The sequence below is a fragment of the Halichoerus grypus genome, chromosome 11, assembly GCF_964656455.1.
Source record: "Halichoerus grypus chromosome 11, mHalGry1.hap1.1, whole genome shotgun sequence".
Classification (NCBI taxonomy): domain Eukaryota; kingdom Metazoa; phylum Chordata; class Mammalia; order Carnivora; family Phocidae; genus Halichoerus; species Halichoerus grypus.
The window spans coordinates 52,314,134-52,326,986 of record NC_135722.1 but is presented as its reverse complement, the minus strand read 5'-3'; the positions used below and the strand labels follow the sequence as shown (position 1 = coordinate 52,326,986).

The following is a 12,853-nucleotide window of genomic DNA, read 5'->3' as shown; positions in this document are numbered from 1 at the left end:
GACTCAGCATAAACCTGGTCATTCTGAGGTCACCTGCATGGGCCCCACAGGTTATTGGGCCTTCCTGGAACTGGAGGGAGGAAAGCATCAGCCCTCGGTGCATGTCCCCAGAGTTAGGGTCCCTTCCTCTGCCTCCTGAGTCCCCTGTGTGCCCTCCTGCCTTAACATCAAGCCCCCAGCTCTGGGTCTATCTGTCTCCATCCCAGGGCAGGAACTGGGTGATCACTGTCTGTGTCCCCAGCACTCAGCTCAGATAACCCTTCTCCCTAGCACATGATAGAAAATGTTTGTCAAGTTAGTTCAGAGACAGCTCTACCTTAACCCCAGGGGCTAGTCTCTGTCCCCCTCAGGAGAAGTCCTACCAACAGCCACACAACACCAGTGCCATTCTGGGCATGTGGGCAGTGGTGCCCATGGTTCTAACCCTGGGTAGAAGGCCAACCACTGCCTGGCCACTGCCCCCTCCCCCCTGAATATCTGAGAGTCTTGGAATTGTAGAGTCTTAGAATCTGAAGGGATAGAAAGACCCTCTGCAGTCATGTCCTCCAATTCCCCTATTAAGGAGTCCCACTGTCCAGTGCAGGCTCGGATCACAATGCCCTTAGCTACAGGAACTCATCCCAACCTGGGACCTGAGACCTGCCTCACGTGACTTCAGCAGAGATCCCACCTGCCCCCAGAGCCCAGAACAGCCAGCCAGAGCCAAGGCTGGGGGTGGGGGCGAGGGTCACTGCAACTGTCACTTCCAGTCCTCTGACATCCTTGAGAAAGGAGGAAGTGAGCAGGAGGCCCTTCCTCCGAGGCCACAGTTAAAGTGTCACCACATGCAATAACCACACCATCAGGGGAGCCATATCAGGGCCAAGAAGGACAAGTCACAAGCCACCGAGCAGAAAGCTGGAGTGTTGTAGACGCTCTTGAGGCAGCGTGCAATCCTGGTTAAGAGTACCTCTGTTGGATACTAGCCGTGTGACCTGGTGCTTGCTTTTCTGAGTCTCAGTTTTCTTGTAGGTAGGATGGGGTGATCACAGTGACCTCGGGGGCTCACTAGGTGGGTTAAACAAATGCATGCCAAGGGTTAGCCTAGTGCAGCACTAGGGAGGTGCTCTGTGATTCTGGGGTCTTGTATGGTGATGTCTGGAGACCACATGAGCCCCACGCACTGACCCTGGCTCCTCAGGACCCTGTGGGCTGTGTTCCCTGCCAGGCAGATGGTGACTGCAGCGCCAGTGGGAAAGAAGAGGCCTGCTCCACGCTGGCGAATGCCCAACACCTCTGGTTGCGTCCATCCTGTGGTCTCCCCACCCTTCAGGTCTTTTCTACCTGAGAGTGAGCGAGGGTTCTCCTTCCTGCTCTACACTTACTTATTTGTATGGCTCTTCAAGCTAAATGTCATGTGTTTACTAACGTGTCCCAAGGGCCTGCTGGGAACAGGGCCCTGTAGGGGCGGTCCCAGGGGACCAGGAGAACCACCGAGAGTGGGGACAGGGAGGTGAGGGCACACAGCCAGCGCAGGGCAGAGCAGGAAGAGGCCAGGTGAGAATTGTGGGCACCCTTCCGTGGCATCCCACATCTATCCCAGTTAAATTCATTCTCAAGCATTAAAGTGTATTTTTTTTCCCTGACTATAGAAATCATCACAGAACATTTGAAAAGTACAGAAAAATGTAAAACACAAAATAAACAATTCTGACAGTCCTGATCCACACAGATAACTGATGTTAAGATTTTGGTGTGTTTTGGGGATGAAAAAGTACAACGTGGGGAATATAGTCAATAATATCGCAATAACCTTATATGGTGATGGATGGTGAGTACATTATGGTGAGCATTGATAATGTATAGAATTATCAAATCACTATGTTGTACACCTGAAACTAATGTAACATTGTATGTCAACTATACTTCAATAATAATAAAAAAAAGATTTTGGTGTGTTTTATACTAGAATTTTTTACGCATTTTAACCTAGTCTTAACGTATCCATAATTGTACACTCTGCTTTTTTTCAGTCACCATAATGACACAAGCATTTTCCTGGGTTTTTACAACCTAGCCCGTTAAATCCTGCCCTGTTGATTTCAGCCCCTCATTTTAACAAACCCCTTAATTTGTGTTGGGATTTAGCTGCCTCTCCCCAGGATAGAATGGCTCAGGATGCCAGCCTGAAGGAAAAGGGGGAGGGAGGAGGAGGAGAGGAAGAGAGGTAGAGGGAAAGGAGGTGAGAAAAGAGAGGGAGGAGACAAAACCCAACACCTCAAGATTCATTCTCTCTGCTCCTCTCTTGGGCTAAGTCTGCTTCTTAGTACTGAAAAACCCCAGGGCAGTCACCTGACCCCCAGAGTCACCTGAGCTCACCTGATGTCCTTCTGAATCTGTCCCCTGCTCATTCCACACACCCAACCCCAAAAGGAAGGGAACTCACTACCTGGTAGGAAAAAAGCCTTCCTCCCTGACAGCCAGCTCTGCAGACCCCGCGCCACAAAGACCCTGTTCCAGCCATCCTGCCTGCACTTGAGTCCTCTGCCCACTGGTTGCATGACCTGGTTCCCGGGCCTCTGTAGTCTGGCCACTTTCTTCTGATCCAGAGCACACCCCAGCATGTCAAAGAGGCCTCGGAGCTCCAGCTGGGTCTGGCTGACTGTGCAGGGGAGCAGGGCAATCACCTTCCGTGTGCTGGACCCTCGGCCTCTGTTAGCGCAGCCTACGCCTAGGCTCATGTAGAGCTTGTGGCCAGCTCAGGCTCTGAGCTCCTTTTTTCTTTTTTTTAGAGGGAGAGAGAGAGAGACAGAGAATGAGAGAGAGAGGTGGGGGACGGGCAGAGGGAGAGGGAGAGAGAGAAAGAATCTTAAGCAGGCTCCATGCCCAGTGCAGAGTCTGACACGGGGCTCGATCTCACGACCCTGAGACCATGATCTGAGCCGAAATCAAGAGTCAGACACTTAACCAACTGAACCACTCACGCACCTTCTGAGCTCTTTTTGCATCACTATTCTCCCACATTCTGTGCTTGGATGATCATTTGAAGAAACTAATGTAAGACTTAATACTTTGCCTTCTTTATATATCTGCATTGAACTTTAGCTCTACCTCTTGGCTCCTTGTTGTGGGTGAGTTTGATACATGTGTGCGGTGTTTATGCAACTTCCTGATAAGATGATAACCTTATAATCAATGGATGAATGGATAAACAGAACGTGGTCTATACATACAAAGGAATATTACTGAGCCATAAAAAGGAATGAAGTTCTGACACATGCTACAAAGCAGATGAACCTTGAAAACATTATTCTACATGAAAGAAGCCAGACACAAAAGGTCACATGTTATATGATTCCATTTATACAAAATAACCAGAATAGATACAGGGGCTGAGGGGAGAGGGGAATGAGGGGTGATGACAACATTTTGGAACTAATTAGAGGGGTGGTTGCACAACACTGTGAATGTATAAAAGCCATTGAATTGTGCACTTTAAAATGGTTGCTTTTTTTAAAAAAGATTTTATTTATTTATTTGACAGAGAGAGACACAGTGAGAGAGAGAGCACAAACAGGGGGAGTGGGAGAGGGAGAAGCAGGCTCCCCGAGGAGCAGGGAGCCCGATGTGGGGCTCGATCCCAGGACCCCGGGATCATGACCTAAGCCAAAGGCAGATGCTTAACGACTGAGCCGCCCAGGTGCCCCTAAAATAGTTACTTTTATGTTAAGTAAATTTCACCTCAATTTTCAAAAAATGCATCTACAAAAGAAAAAGATACCCAATGCACTCAGCAGACAGCCTTGTGCCAGGTATGGGAACGTAGAGCTGAATGAGACCTGCTCCCTGCTAGAGCTGGTAGATCCCAAAGCCTTTGAAGCTGAGAGGGGGGCTACCCTCTGAAATTCACCTTCCACACTGCGGATTCTCTCACTGGTTACTATTACCACCACCACGCAGACTTCCAGGGGTGCTGCCCCTCCCACCTTAGTGCTCGCGGTTGGCATGACACAGAATGCATCCTCTGAGGAACTTTGCAGCAGAGAAACCTGACAGACATAACCTTAGCCAGGTCATCAAGGTTAACAACCACAGTGCAAAGTCATGTTGGTAATATAAACCCTTGATCTGATGTGGTGAGACTGGCGCTTTACCTGCATGATCTTACTCCCAAGAACTTGTCACTCCAGTTTAACCACGAGAAGATCATCAGAAATCCTCAAATGGAGCAGCGCCTGGCTGACTCGGTCGGAAGAGAATGCAACTCTTGAGAGCATCAACTCGGGGTTGTAAGGTTTTGAGCCCCACATTGGGTATAGCGATTACTAAAATAAATAAATAAATTTTACCCCCAAAAAGGAAAGAAAAACTCAAATTGAAAGCCTACAAGCTATCCGGCCAATACTCCTCAAAACCGTCAAGGTCATCAAAAACAAGGTAAGCCCGAGCAACTGTCCCAGACCAGAAAGAGTGCAGATGCAGAGAGGCATGATGATGTATCCTGGACATAAAAAGCACATTAGGTAAAAGCTAAGGAAATCCAAATAAAATACGGACTTTAGTTAGTTAATAATAACGAATCAATGTTGGTTCATTAGTTGTGACGAATACAGATGGTCCCCAACTTATGATGGTTCGACTTAAGATTTTTCGACTGGAGGATGGTGCAAAAGCGATATGCATTCAGTAGTAACTGTACTTCAGGTTTTGAGGTTTGATCTTTTCCCGGCTCTCTGGTGATGCTGGGCGGTGGCAGCCAGCGCAGCTCCCAGACAGCCAGGCGATCCTGGGGGTAAACAACCGATATGCTTCCAACCGCTCTGTACTATACAAGCTTTCTGTTTGTCACGTTCAGTACAGTGTTCGATAAATCCATGAGATAGCCAACAATTTGTTGTAAGATAGAATAGTCTTTGGTTAGATGCTTTTGTCCACCTGTAGGCTAACGTAAGTGTTCTGAGCATATTTAAGGTAGACTAGGCTAAGCTATGATGTTCAGTAGGTTAAGTATATTAAGTGCATTTTTGACTTATGCTATTTTAAATTTATGATGGATTTCTTGGGATGTAACCCCATTGTAAGCCGAGGAAGATCTGTATGTTACAATAGAGGAAACCAGGTGGGGGTTAAAATTCTTACAAGGACCGGAACAGAGATGACAGTGGGGAAATGAACAGAGTAGAGTGCGACCTACTCCACAGTCTGTAGGTGTCACTACTGAACAGTTGTAGCACGTGTCACTTGTTCTCCAGGTGCTAACTGACCCCCGAGAGAAAGATAAGTCTTGCCTGATTGTGACCCTGCTTTCCAAGTCCTTGACTACCTCTTCCTGACTTGGGAGCACACTTAGACACCAGTACCTTTAAAAATCCAGACTAAGAGAGCCATGGTCTCTCTTCAATAGCCTAGGACCCCACAGAAGTCCTTCTTTCCAGGCCCTGGACACACCTTCTCTAGGGAACTTACACCAGGAAGAACTTTAGATGAGTTCTCACTGTCTTCCCATGGGCTGTGGTCTTGGGGCTGATGGTTACACTCTAAGTCAACAGTAGGCCGATATCTTAATCCAACATAATATTCACAGACACTCCTGCCCATTAACCAGGTGTCATTTTCTTCTCTGCTGAGCAAACATTCCTCCATTTGGTACATGAAGATACTATGGAGGCCTTAGACCAAGGCCTTTCTTAACTACAAGTGCAGGGCAGGGAAGTATAGAGATTAAGAGGAATGGTTTGGAATACATAACCCTAGATTCAAATCCTGATTCCATCACTTACTAATTTACTTAAACCCTACGACCCCAGTTTCCACAATGGTAAAGTGAGGATAATAATGTCTGTTTTACAGGATTGTTGAAGAATGAGATGAGATAATTCATATAATGTGCTTAACATAGTACCTGGTATATAAGGTCTCAGACTCCTGTCAAGATTCTTGAATAAAGCGGATGAGAAGCCCACAGGTTCCAGGGAATTCGCACCTGCCACAAGGCCACAAATCCATTAGTGATACAGAAGCCAGAATAGAGAAAGAGGGCTGGCTGGATCCCGGAGCCAGTGGGTAAAAAGGAAGGAATAGCAAAGGATGTATCCGTAGCCAAACTTGACTATGGGTTGCTGGGGAGGGTCACTGGGGAGGAGACCATTGCAGAATGGCTCTCAAGTTCTCGTGCATGTCTGTACCCAGTAGTACTTTATATTCTCCAGGGTTATCATCAGATAAATCATCATTAAAACTGCCCCATCTCCACCCCAGTGAGGACTTGCCCCGCACCAGGCACACACCTGGAGAGGCTAGGGAAGTCTAGGAAATCCAAGATGTGGGTTGATATGGCCTGAGCCCCTGGAGCACCCCTCATGTGCCAGACACTAGCCCTTTAGTTGAAGGACTGTGGGGAGGCCCAGGCACTACACCCAGGGGCAGCCACAGAGTCTCAGGGCATATCAGCCCCCCTGTTTTACCCTGGCACCCAGAACCGTGCCTGGCACATATTCGCTGCTTATTGAGCACACAGATGGAAGAATGAAAGGCTTCTGTCCTCAAGGTCTTCGTGGTCTAGCAGGGGAGACTTGGCACAATGCAAACCCACAAAGAATCTTGTCCAGCAGTAAGTCTGGATTGTGGCCACTGGACACCTTAGGGGGGTGAAGCACTTCTAGGGTGATGGATGGGAGGACGTGGGAGCCTGGGTGGCCGAGGAGGAATGCTGTGTGCGTGCACAGGGCCCAGCTGTCCCAAGAGTGCCAGGGAGCTGCATGACTCAGGGTAGGGCAGGGCTGCAGGCTGGAGGAAGGGTGCGGTACTCTGGGGAAAGGGCAAATGAACCTCAGGAGGAGCTCATCCCTTCCTGCCTGCTTTCTTCGGTCCTTCCGTAGTTTACTGCTTCTGGGCAAAGGCCACTGCAGAAGGCCACAGACAAGCAAAAGCTTTGTCCGCATCTGCAACAGAAGTAGCAAAGATCAAAATGGGATAAAGTGCCAAAATAAAGTACCACCTCAAAGATGACTTAAAAAATAAGGGCAGCTCCGTGTCACAGAAGTTGTTGTGAGCTTCAGTGTTGGACAAGCCAGGTTAAAATCCCAGTTTAGCCTAAACTCCTAAACTCCTAGCACCTCAACTCCCTGAGCCCCAGTGTCTGCTTTAATCTGGGTGTGGGCGATGGTGTCTGTAGGGGGCCTGGCTCATTCATCCAGTCGTGGGCTTGGGGACGTGTAGGGAGACATCACCTTTCGCTGTCCAGGACCCTGGCGATGAAGCGGCCCGGGGCAAAGAGACACTAAAAGCCACACTGGCCTCCGTGTAGGGCCAGAAAGCCAGCCACCTTCCCTGATAACTGTTGAGTGCCTGTGATCACCTACTAAAATCGTCCCAGCACCATCCAGTGCCCAAGGGGAGGGAACGGGGCGGGTGACTGGTCCTCTAGGCCAGCCCTCAGCTTTCTAGCAATCCATCTCTTGTGCTGGCCTCCGGGCCCAGTCCTGGAGGACGTGGGAGAAGAGGAAGGCCTCGCCCCTGCCCTTTGGAAATGCAGAAGGCGGGAGGACTAGCCACTGTCTGAGCCATGGCATGGAGGGTCAGGCCTCCCCAGGTCACAGGTCCCCAGCACTAGCGGGAGCCTCCCGGTTCAGGCCATGGGCACGGTGACCTCCCAGGCCTGCTAGCACTCCTCCTCCATGCCAGCCACACCCCACCCCTGCACCTTCACTGCTCACACCGGGCCCTCGCTGTGTTCTTCCTGCACCTGGAAGGCCCTTCTTCCAACTGCGTCGCGAAAGGTTCTGAGAGGCCCTCCTTCCTCTCTTCTCCCTCAGAACTTCCATGTCTTCCCCTAATACTGATGGAAGCCTGCTCCGGGGTAGAGCCTCGGTGAAGCAGAACGTGGGCCCCACCTGCACAGAGCTTCAGCAGTTCCCACGAAAGGGCAATTATCTCCCCATTCTGAGGTGGTTGGTGTGTCTGTCTCCCAGCTTGGACTGTGCATGGGCAGGGGCTGTGTCTGTCCCGCAGGACTCAGAGGAGTCAGTCCTGAGGCTAGGGAACGGCCAAGGGCGGGTCCCTGCAGTGGGTAGTTTGTAGAGGAGGGAAGGGGGCAGGAACGGAGCAAGGGTGTGGAGGTAGGCCTGGGTCCCGCGGTGCAGGAGCCAGTGGGGAGACCGGCCTGGCCTTGTTGGGGGGAGGGGCAGTGAGGTGAGCTCGTGCACAGGGCAGGAGTTCAGGTGCCTTGGGCCTCCCTCCACAGCTCTCAGTTTCCCCAACAACTGGTTCTCCCTCCCTCACCCCCTACTTTCCAACAAGGTATCTAGAAGTCCATGGATCAGGGACTCGGGGAGCAACAAGGTAGGTGGCCAGAACGCTTGTCATCTGAGAGTCTAAGACCTTCCTGTGATTTAGTCCTGGCTCCAATCTTCACCTTTTCTACCTGGAGTTGGCAGGTAAAATACAAGACACCCCCTGAAATTTGAATATCAGAAACACAACCAATAATTCTTTAGCACAAATAACATTTGAGACATGCTTATACTAAAAAAATTATTCATTGCTTTTCTGAAATTCAAATTTTTAGTTGCGAAACCTGGCAAACCTTTGCCCACTCCCTGTTTCAGAATCTGCCACTTGCCCCGACAATGAGACTCCGGGAAACCATCAGAGAGGTCCTGGGCCTCCTGCAACACACTCAACAAAACAGGAATTTAGAGCTGGAAGGAACCTGGAAGATTATTTAGCTGATCCCTCCCGCTATATGTGGACGAGGAGACTGAGGTCCAGAGGGGACAGGCCCTGGCAAGCCCTTGGGCCCCTCACACCCCCTTGGCTGCAACTTGGGCCTCCTGGAGAGCAGAAGAACCCCGGAGGCCAGGCCCTTTCCAGGTAAGGCAAGGCGGGAGTCTTAAGTTTCCCGCTCTACCCCCCACCCCACCCCCACCCCCCAGGCAATTTCCCGGATCCTGACACCCCCAGGTGAGTCACCTCCACCTGTCAGGACAGATCTGGAGCAGTGCCAAGGCCCTGGGCTCCTCAGCTCCTGCTGGGCTCCCTGCCCAGAGGAGCGAAGTTGGCAGGGAGGTGGGGGGGGTCTCATGTGCAGCCAGTGCAGGCATGGGTGGGTGGGGCTCGACTTTGTGGGAGAGCCTGGTCTTCCAGAAAGCTCATTGCCTAGCCATCCGCCTCAGGCCCTTCTAATAGCCAGGCTGAGAGGGGCCCTCAGAGATGACTCAGCTCAATTCCCAGTGAGGTGGGGAGTGGGGGCAGGGTCTTGACCAAAGTCACCCAGCCAGTTGGATCCACAATCAGGTTCTTTCTCTTAAATGAGTACTCCATGCTCCCTACTGAAACTGCCCACCCCCTACCCTGTTCTGTGTTTCTTCATCTCACTTCACCCTTCTCTACATTATATTATGTATTCATTTGGCTTTTGTCAGTCTTCAGTTAAAACATAAATCCCTCTCAATGTCTCAAGATCCTAGAACAGTGCCTGGCACTAAGTAGGACTGAATAAGCATTTGTTGCCCCTATTACGTCTCGCCTTGTGCAGGACACGCTGCATGATGCCATAGTTGCCCCCTCCCCAAACATGCAGGTTCTGCCGGGAACATGGCTCTGTGCGGGGCTGTGAGTCCCCAGGTCTGGGCGTGTGGCCTCCTCCTCCACTGCAGCCCAGCCTCGGTCTGGGAATGAGACAGTAATAGCACAGGGCTGAGATGGACTGACAGTGGGTTTCGGGGTGCTGCTTGGTAAGGACTTGGGTTGTCACCTGTCTGCCCTGGTACACCCTGCTAGACCAGATAAGCCTATGACACCTGGGCATGGCCAGGAAGCTCAATCCCAGAGTCCCACCCAGCTGACCACTCCCAGACAGTGTGGCCCAGGGGACAGCACTGAGCCAGGAGCTGCCCACCTGTCTGCCTCACTGTGTGACCCGGCCCATCCCCACCCCTCACTGGCCCTCATTCTGCCTATCTACAATGACGCTTCCAGGCTGGCTGATCCGTAAGGCCTGCCAGTTCAGCCCACCTTTGGCCGCTTCCTACTTCCTCTCCATCCCAGGCCTCTGCATCAGTCACTCCTACCCTGCCTCCTGGGGTGTCCCAGACCCTCCCCTCCATCCTGTCAGACCCTTTGCTGACCCTGTCCCAGTTTTTCCCCGTGGCTCAAGTCCAAGTTCTGTCTGTCATGGACACTGTAGGTGGTTGGGGCTCCTAGGACTAACCTGGGGCCACTTGGGACACTTCCAAGTCATTCAGAGGCCGTTACTCAGATTGCTTGCCCCACGCCCTCTGACCAATCTAGATGTTCCCATTTCTAGTCAGACCATCTCTCTGGTATGTCCAAAGCCGATCTCTGCATCTTTCCCCAGACCTGCTCCCCTCTCAACCTCCCAGCCAGGGTGCCTCCAGCCAGCTGGTCACCTGGGCCTGGAACTCCGAGAATCACGGAGCCTGCTCTCCCTCCCTCCTTGCCCTCCTCCAATCTGCCACTCAGTCCTGGCCACCCCTCTGTGATATCCTGGGGGATCGTCCACTTCTCCACTTCTTCAGCCTCACCTGTGTTCATACTTCATCTTCTCTCACCTGACCTTGAGAGCAGAGGGCGCTTCGACTCCACGTTCTCTGCCTTCAACCCACACTCCATGCAGCGCCAGAGAGGAAATGCCAGTGGCAGCAAATCCAACCTTGTCACTCTCCTGCTCAAAACCCTTCCATGGCTCCCCACTGCCCTCAGGATAAAGTCTGCTCCTTGGCCTGGCATTCAAGGCTCTTCATGACCTGCCAGTCTCACCAGCTCATCTCACACCGCTGTTCCACTGACTACTGAGCGTTCAGCTCCCAGCTTTGGCTCAAGACATTCCTTCCACCTGGAAGGACTCCCACCTTCCTAATCCTCAGATTCCTCCCCTTTCAATCATCTGGAGAGTCCACAGTGGGAATCGACTTGCTATCCAGGGAAGATGGATAAACAAGGCTTTTCTCAGGGGGCATGTGTGTGTTTTTAGTCAGTCAACGTTTATCTATTTATTCGTGTACACACAGCCTTGTTTCAGAAAGGATTTGAGGTGGGCCATTCAATATTTATTGAGTGCCAGCCCGGCGCCGCGAGTCCCATATGGACATGCAGTCAGCGACACTCCCATTCGCAGACCCAACCAGGGAACCATAGGGCCAGGGCAGAGGGCTCCGGGGTTAGAGATCTCAGGAAGAAATGGGGATTTAGGGAGGTGGGAGGGTGGTTGGAGTGAGTGAACAGGAGAAGGACATGAGAGGAGGCGGGAACAGAGAGAATAGAAGGAGCAAAAGCTGTGGATGGGGGAAGAGAGAACTACAGCTTCCCTCTGTGACCCCGGCTTGCATTTCCTTTCCCTCTTGGCCAGGTCAGCTTCAAGACTCGTTTCCCTTTCCTCTTGCAACATCACTGAGTGAGGGACAGTGGAGTTGGAGGCAATGGGGGTGAAGACTGTGGGAGCCACTTGGGTTCCGGTTTCTCATGGGAAGAAGCCTGCGTCCCCAGCTAGGTGGCAGCCCTGTGGGCACAGCATGCTCCTGAGTCCCCAGTGCTCTTCCCATCCTCCATTCATCTCCTCTGTCCCAACCAGTCTGTGAATATGTATAGCCACATCCATGTCTTCAGGGAGGAAACGAAGGACCAGAATGTTGGTGACAGAGCAAGGACTCCAACCCTGTGTTATCAGAGGCTAAAATCCTTCCTCTGCTAACTATTCCAGGTGCCTTCTGCTCCTGAATCCTAGACAGCTGGACATGGCAAGGGGGCTTATGAAGTATGTGTTGGGTTGGCATAAGAGGGGTCCCCTCTCTGCACGTTCCAGGAAGGGAGGTACCACGGCCCAGGATTGACCTTCATGGGCTACTTTAGATACCGGTCCCATCTACATCTCTACCCAGCCCTGGGGCGCAGCACATAGAACCCAGCTGGGCACGAGGGGGCCTGGGCTTCAGCCCCGGCTTTGGCCTCACTTGCTGTGTGACTCAGGTCCAGGCCTCAGCCCCTTGCCCTTTCCCTTCTGCAAGCAAGGTGCTGAGCTACAGGGACTGCAAGTCCCGAGTTCTCTGATCTCTGTGGCTTCTGGTTTCCACAGAATTTGGTTTGTCTGCCTGGAGAGGGTTGTCAGACTGAGAGTAGGACCAGTTCTTGTCCCATCCTGCTGGTCAGTACTGAGGGGGTCTCTCCAGGCCATGGGGATGGTGGCCAGGCGGTCAGGAGTCTAATTTTATCTGTTGTAGTCCAAGCTGGGGCTGGTCTGGCCCATTCCCCAACTGACCCCAACTGACCCCAATGCTGAGCTCAGGTTGAGCTGAGGCAGCTGTCAAGACAGCCCTAAAATTAGCCCCAACAGGGATAGGGAGGGGCACTGGCCCAGGCCTCAGGCTCCAACAGCCCCAAGGGACGCAGCCCTCACCTTACCCAAGGAGGGAGAGGTGGGCCAGAGTTCTGGCAGTGGACCCTACCATGATGCTGGGTGGGGAGAATCAGAAACAAGTATGGACACGTTTCAGGAGAGGGATTGAAGAGCAGGCACCCTCTGCCAGTTGCTGGGGCCCTGACGTGGTCCCCAGCCCCCAGCCTGTCAGAGCCCTGGGAAGGACCAGGGACAGACCTTGCTATTTATACACTTTTAGAACAGGGTTGAGGGATCCAACCTATCCTCCCAAGGCTGAGTTGGATAACCTCACGCATTAGCGCCAACTCCCAAGCACAGGGCAGGAGCCGGGAGGTATCAACCTGCTGATAGGGCGCAGGTTGGAGACACCAGGGCCATGCCCAAAGCCAGCCCCCTCTCGCCCGGGGATCATTGCCCACTTCCCTCCTCTCTACCCTGGTGTTCCGAGGACCTTATTAAAATGCAGATTCTGATTCAGAA

The 12,853-nt window shown here is 52.0% G+C and overlaps 1 long non-coding RNA gene across 4 annotated transcripts in view; it reads left to right on the top strand.

The window, feature by feature from the left end:
- The window catches only part of LOC118552848 (uncharacterized), a 22,408-nt gene extending 9,555 nt beyond the window's left edge, over positions 1 to 12,853 (top strand). For 3 of the 4 annotated variants that reach the window (XR_013442458.1, XR_013442459.1, XR_013442456.1), the window contains 2 exons: positions 8,586 to 8,850; positions 10,337 to 12,853. This is a non-coding gene — a long non-coding RNA (uncharacterized LOC118552848). Of the gene's footprint in view, positions 1 to 3,530; positions 4,417 to 8,585; positions 8,851 to 10,336 lie in introns of those variants that run through there. The other variant, XR_013442457.1, reaches the window with a different exon arrangement.